This window comes from Clavelina lepadiformis, chromosome 6 (assembly GCF_947623445.1).
Source record: "Clavelina lepadiformis chromosome 6, kaClaLepa1.1, whole genome shotgun sequence".
In the NCBI taxonomy this organism is placed as follows: Eukaryota; Metazoa; Chordata; class Ascidiacea; order Aplousobranchia; family Clavelinidae; genus Clavelina; species Clavelina lepadiformis.
This window is the reverse complement of record NC_135245.1, coordinates 9,173,682-9,181,244: the sequence shown is the minus strand read 5'-3', so window position 1 is coordinate 9,181,244 and position 7,563 is coordinate 9,173,682. Positions and strand designations below refer to the sequence as shown.

The 7,563-nt window shown below is 36.5% G+C and overlaps 1 long non-coding RNA gene across 1 annotated transcript; it reads right to left on the bottom strand.

Annotated features, from left to right (window-relative positions):
• Nucleotides 1–4,339: 4,339 nt before the first annotated feature.
• On the bottom strand, nt 4,340–7,074 carry LOC143463311 (uncharacterized). Its single transcript, XR_013118290.1, has 2 exons — nt 6,210–7,074; nt 4,340–5,543 (listed from the first exon to the last, which is right to left on the bottom strand). It is a non-coding gene; the product is annotated as an uncharacterized LOC143463311 (long non-coding RNA).
• Between the last annotated feature and the right edge of the window lie 489 nt (nt 7,075–7,563).

The following is a 7,563-nucleotide window of genomic DNA, read 5'->3' as shown; positions in this document are numbered from 1 at the left end:
CAACAACTTCCGCGTCACCGTTCCTGTGAGGATTAGCAAGGATTCCATTTTGCTGTCCAGGCTGCCGTTGATCGTTTTCTTCAGCCATTCCAAGGCTAGGCTATTTTCACTATGTGCCGTACTTAGCTAACACACGACTTATTCATCTAGTAAACTCCACCTTCTTAAGCAGTTATCAATCATTTATCCTCGTCGCCAAATGTCGTGTTTTGTATTACATTTGTATTCTATTCGTATTCTATAACATAACCCGCACGCTAGTCACAAACACGATTCTATATAACTCAATTAACCCGGATGTAAACATAGACATCATAAGACAATACAATAAAGATAGAACTTCAATACACTACAGAAGCGGCCTAACCAGAGATTACAGAATGACAACAAGATAGGGGACTAGCTATGGTGAATAAAAAAACGTCTTTTTTATAGCACAGTTTTTCTTATTCTATCGAGTGGGTAGTCGCTTTCTATTCTGGTAACAATGAGGCTAATAGCTCCAGAAATAGCTAATAATAGTGCTTTTAGTATCGAACTTTTGGCCACACACTCATCAGCTGCAGAAATTAAACTCTTAGAATTAAAAGAAGATTTAGCAATGAAAATGTACCATAAAAGTCATTTGATTAATTCTTGAGTTCTGGAAACAGGTGCCAGAAATTAAATATTCTGAGCCTAAGAAATTTAGCATGCAACTTTTTTCTATTTTTAGTAAGACGTATAGTTGTGAATCCTTGTATTCAATAATTTCTGATGTAAAATCGAGATATAGTGAAAGCTGAACTAACGACCACTTAACAGAATTGATTTGGATTGCTATAACAATTTACCAACCAGATTTTAAGCAACTTACAGATAGCATGGAAACGCACAAGTCTTCTGTGTGATATATATTTGCAGCATCTGATTAAATATACTGATGGATTTTACAATTTTTTTGCATATCACAATTTACCACTTTATGCGGCTCGCGAACATTAATAATTTGCTGTCTACGGCTCATGCATGGAAAACTTTGGCCACCCCTGGGCTATAACAATATTTTGGGATGATATAAGCCGAAGAATTTACTTGTTCGCTTAGAGATCCTTTTGTCTATTTACTTTTTGACTTCGTTGTTTATGCTATCTCTTCTTGCTTCTTAAAGTCAGCACAACCTTCATAAAGTCCGAATTGTATTTCCAATGTAGTTTTCTTTAAATTACATCAGCAGCAATTTCATATACCATTTAGAATACGAATAGAGCTAACGACTTGACTTGAATGTTGAAAGGGGGGGATAAAGGCGTGATTTTAACCAAGACTCAGTTTTTATATCGTTATACTCAGTCAATCAGAGAAAGACACCGTTTATATCACGAGATACATATCCAACAGTATTTCATGTAACGCTTAAAAATGTAACATGTTTTACGTCACCGATATTCTTTAACACGAGCACCATCTAGCTTCTTACACTCTGAACATATGACGCCACTTACAACACTAGAAAACTAGGTCAAGTATGTCAGTTTGAGAATTAAATGTTTGAATGACATGATTAACCAAAGACAGTACTATTTTCTTAATAGCTAGAGAACACATAATCGCTTATTAACACGTCAATTAACTTATTACACTGGCCAACAAAAAAATTTTGGCATGGAATTTAAGAACGATTTTAGAGTATATCAGGGGCGCTGAGCTCGAAAATGCCATTAGTTTTTGCAAATTGGCTCTAGTTTTTAAGACATTAGCAAATTTCGATATTTTTGGTACTATTTAAATTTGAAGGTAGGTCGCATTTTATCTTAAGGAACAGCCTATGTTAAATGTTGTTGTAAGTCTATCTGTTCTAAAACCACAAGAATGAGCAAAAGCTAAAGACACAATGAGATTAGCCAAATAAAGAAGCGGGGCATAAATCTATTCGTTTCCATATATTCAACACAAAAAATGCCCCATTTATTCTTATTTTCATCAGATTCTCCTAACATATTGCAATTTGTGAGACTAAGCTTCCAATACCACATTAAAACTTGCTTGAAGTGAATGATAAATAGCAGTAATTTGGTAATAACAAACCAAGTATGCCTATAAGCGTACCCAAGAAAGACGACAATTTGTAAAAACAGACGAAATGAACAAGCAATCAATTTTTTTCATTTACCACGGATTACACTATGTAACAAAAAAAAAAAATTCTTTGTCCTTGGGAAATAATTGCTATATTCTATTTGCTTATGCCGAAAAAACATGAAAAATCTTAGTTATACCACCATAACTTCGGTTGTTGAATCTTTACAGATTTTTTAATTCTATCGCCATTATTAAAAGTGTGGTATGGCTTGCCGTGGTTGCAAGTACTCAGCAGATTCCTTCTGCTATGTGTGTGGTGAGTTCTTTGCAAAAAAAGCAAAAAAGCACTGTCTGGAGAGTTGCAGGCGTGCGAAAGAAGCCTATCATGCATACTTTCGCATGCCAGTCGGTGACCAAGATAAACATTGGGCACCACACGTCATATGCGAATACTGCCGTCGTACTCTAGAAGGTTGGTTTAGGGGAGAGAAGAGGGCAATGCGTTTTGCTATCCCCCGTGTCTGGCGTGAGCCTACAAACCATCTCACAGATTGTTACTTCTGTATGGTGGATCCAAGCAAACGACGGAAGGGAAAGAATGCACCTTCCATCAATTACCCTGACATTCCATCATCTATTGCACCAGTACCCCATAACACGACTGACATGCCTGTGCCACAACCACCCTTGAGAGATGAACATTTCGTAGCAGATGCACTCTCTACAGATTCAGAAACGGATACATCAGTTGCTTATCTTCAACACCGAGTTGGCGGTGAAAGGTGTCCCTACTACCCCAACCAAGAAGACATGAACGATCTTGTCAGGGAACTGTCATTGACAAAGTCGAATGCTGAGCTACTCATTTCCAGACTAAAGCAATGGGACTTACTGGATGACAGTGTTCGAATTACTTCACAGAGAAAGCGACATCGTGGCTTCTCAGTGTTCTACATGTTTAAAGATGATTTATGCTACTGCCATGATATAGAAGGACTCTTTCAGGCTATGGGAATTTCTTGCAATCCTTCTGAGTGGAGGCTCTTTATCGACAGCTCATCTAGAAGCCTCAAAGCCGTTTTGCTGCACAACACAAACAAGTGTCCCTCCATTCCTCTGGCTCACTCAGTTTACATGAAAGAAGAGTATCAGAACATCAAAATCCTGATGAGTGCATTAAAGTATGACCACTACAATTGGGAGGTTATTGGTGATTTCAAGATGGTGGCTTTCTTGATGGGCCTTCAGGGTGGCTATATTAAATTTCAATGCTATCTTTGTCTCTGGGACAGCAGAAATAAAGCTTTCCACTACAAGAAGAGGAATTGGCCTCTAAGAACCAGCTATGAGATTGGAACTTATAATGTGAAGCAACAACCACTGGTAGATGCAGCGAAAATACTGATGCCACCTCTGCACATAAAACTAGGTCTAATTAAGCAGTTTGTTAAGCAACTCGACACAGAGGGTGACGCATTCAAGCACATTGAAGAGCAGTTTCCAAAATTGTCAGAAGCAAAAATCAAAGCTGGAGTATTTGTGGGACCTGAAGTGAAGCGACTGATAAATTCCATCAATTTTCCAGAGATGCTGTCTGAGGTTGAACGGAGAGCTTGGACTTCTTTCGTTTCTGTAGTTAACGGGTTCCTGGGCAATCACAAGGCAGAGAACTACAGGGAACTTGTCGATGAACTTGTGGATGCGTATTGGAAGATGGGATGCAGGATGTCGCTGAAACTACACGTACTACATGCTCATCTTGATGAATTTAAGGATAACATGGGGGACTACTCAGAAGAACAAGGTGAAAGATTTCATCAAGATATCAGGTCTTTTGAGGAACGCTATCAAGGACAGTACAACGAAAATATGATGGGGGACTATATATGGAACCTTTTACGTGAAAGTGAACTCACATATCGTCGCCAATCTCGAAAAAATGTTTCTTTGTGATTAAGTTATAAGTTTTGAGTGCTTTAAGTGACAGCGTAGGTTTGCTCTGTAACAGTTTTGAATAAATACCTATAGCACCAGGCCTTAAGGCTTTTGTCTCGTGTTTGTGTAGCAAAATCGCCTTGCATACATGTGTTTTTCTTCTTTACGTAATTTTTTAGAAATAGATTCTGGAAACAACATTTTCCGTTATTATTTCATTATGACAAAGCCAACAACAACAACTAAAATTAGATTTAACTCCATTCTATTGATTCAAAAAAATATAGTGGGAGCAAAGGCATTAAAAAAGCAAAACTAGTCAAAAAATTCCAATAAATTAATCTCATAAAGTCAGAACCAAAGTTTGAACGTTTTGAATGCTCATTTTTATTGATTTAGACCATACTAAATCAGAAAATAATAGTTTTAACCCATGGACAAATTTTGTGTTACATGGTGTTATTCAAAGCAAAACACTATACGAAGAAATATATCCATCTCAGGATGTGCATTAGTGAAGTTCTTAGATGCACTCTAGTTAATTACTCAAATTAGCTTAAAGTCATCTGCAGGAAAGTTCTATTGTACGACTTTCGCCTTTAGTCTTGTTGTGGACAGCTCAGCATTAGGCACCAGCAGTAATCTGCCATCATGTGAGTATCCCATCTACTTTGATACCTCTCTTCCATTAATTTGATATCTTGGTGAAACCTTTCACCTTGTTATTTCCGAGGTTTTTAGGAAAGTAATTCAAGTGACTGAATAGATAGTAAACTTTTATGCTCATCCTTGATCCAAGAGCTTGAAAGTTCGTCAGCTTCACTTCTACGAGATCCATATAGTTGCTTGCTTTTGTGTTTCCAAGAAATTCTTTTACAACTGCAACGAAAGAGTGCCAAGCTGCCTTCGCAACTTCAGTCATATGTGATGGAAAAACTTGATCTTTAAATAATTTTCGTATTTGTGGCCCATCAAAAACTCCTGCTTTCAGCTTTTCAATACTAACACCAGGAAATACTAATCAAAAAATGCACCATCTTTATTTATGGCCTTGACAAATTGTTTCATCAAACCCAGTTTGTTGTATAATGGGGGTAAAATGATACGATCACGACTGACCAAAGGTTCATTTACAATGTTTTTATCTCCGTGCACAAGCTGTTCATGTATGGGCTATTCCCTTTTAATCCAGTGTTGATCAGTGGCCCGACTATACCAGTAACAAATAAAGCAGGGATACTAGGTGTAGCCGCCTTGTTGTCCTAAGAGAAAGTTGACCGTTTTCAAATCAACGCATATCTCCCAGTTATACTCAGTATAAGAAAGTTTTTTCAAGACCATCTTTACACTTTGGTAGTGTTCCTTTAAAACGACTGAGTGGCCAATTGCAACACAGGCGAACTTGTTTCCGTTGTGAAGTAGCACACATTTAAAACTTTTTTGGAGCTGTCAATGAACAATAACCTCAATTCTTCTGGTTTATATTCAAGTAGACCAATAGATGAAAGAAGTCCTTCGATGATTTTACAGTACACAAAATTATCTTCCTGAGAGAAAAATTGCATTAATATTTCTTCTCTGTCCCGGTAAAACGTCATTTTGTTGCCGAAACAAGAATGTTATACTATGTGTTGATGTTAAGGCTTATGTTAGTGCTTGATGGGAGATGATATACACTAATCTAAGGTTTTATTTACCTCCAAAGCGAGAAATTTGTGCCAGACAACTCAACAATTGGGCAAAAGTAAATAGCTGCTTCACATGGCTTCAGTTTTTGTTAACCTATGTTACTCACTAGCATACATTTCTAACTTTTCATGGTTTATGTAGGAAGAAGCAATATTTTAAAAACTAGGGTCAATTCAGCAAAATTTATGGCATTTTCGGACTCAGTGCCCCTGATATACCCCTAAATCGATATAACATTGCCTTTTGAACATAGAACATCAAACATCGAACAACATTTGAACATTTTTAACATCGCCAGTTAACTTTTGAAAAAAAAATTTTTTTGTTGTGTTTGCCTGTGTTATCTAAATTATTACAATCGCCATACTGTCTTCAGAAAACCATGAAGCAGGTTATGATTGTATCGGCCTAGGGCTGTTAGCTACAAAGTACATCAGTATATTTTGCATCAGTATAAGTTCCTGATTTCTTAAATTTCACAATTGCCTGATGCGCAGCAGTTTTACTAAATCCAAGCCGCTCACCAATTTGACGTTCTGTGTAGCCTTCCCAGTGGAGAACAACAATTGACATCGCTGAACCTCCGAAAGAGAGTACATTTTACCCATTTCAGGCAGATAAATAATACAGAAAAGTAATCTCTACCGGCTAATGTTCAGTTGATATTTGCTAAATAATGACTGAATACATCAGATTTCGACCCAGAATAAAGATGATGCAACTGAAACAACATCTGTGGTATTATGACGTAATAACATATAACATCATAAATCAAGTCTGGTCCTAAATTTTTGGCCACGACTGTAGTGCCTGTTAATTAGATTTTGGTTAGGAGGCTGTTTTAAGTAGAAAATTAAAACCTTAATGTATCGAAAAGCATTACGTATTAACCAAAAACAACTCACAGAGTTTTTATCACAACCTCGAAATATGCAATAAAAAATTCTCGATTGTTTGTTGTTTGCCGAAATTGCCAGTTCGAGTGAGTCGGCACTTTTGTTGTTCCCCTTTAGGTGGCGACAATAGCACATTCTATTGTATATATTGATCATCTTGCTGATTAATTAAGTGTTATATCTGTTACGCGTATTCTTTCATTATAATTAAGCAACTGTGACACTGAAAGCATGCTGGAAATACTTATCTATTCATAGTAGATGTAGTCTGAACCGTGTTAACCAAATTTTAAAGTAAGATTTAGTTAGGCAATCTTAAGGTCAACTTTATATTTTTCGACACAGAGCTTAGCTAACAGGTGTGTAAAAATATAAAATTAAGCTTATTAGTGCTAAACTATCTCCTGTTTCTTATCTAGTCATAATAAGCAATAAATCACTGCGCTTATCAAATCACAATGCAAAACAATTTTTTTATTTGTCTAAAATTCATCATAACAAGTTTGGTTATCTTTTTTATCAAAGTTACTGTATCTTACCTTTGCTGCTTTAGTTGCTCTTAGTAACTGAAAGAACACTTTTCTTCATCGAACTGCCAATTGGTTTAAATTGTTTCCGCAAAAACATTCAATTTCTCATTTCTTTTTTGTTTTCGCCGCCTTGTCTCCACGGAAATATGTTACGTGGCACGGCGTGTCACAAAGTTGGTAACCAGTCGGCTGCGTTTTGTTAGAATGCAAGTTTGAGCGTAAGCGTGTTTCACCATTTTTAGTCTGTAGTCGAACAGTATTATGAAGTGGATGTAAATCCTACGTAACAAACATATAAAAAAGAGTTAGCTTTGTATTTAGATTAGTCTATTTTACTTCATCAGGGCAATGGGAATAAAATTTGAATTTTACGAAAATATATAGCATAACGATTGCTAGTTAACAAATTTTCCGCATTACTCATGAACTATAATGACACCTTAACGTGACGT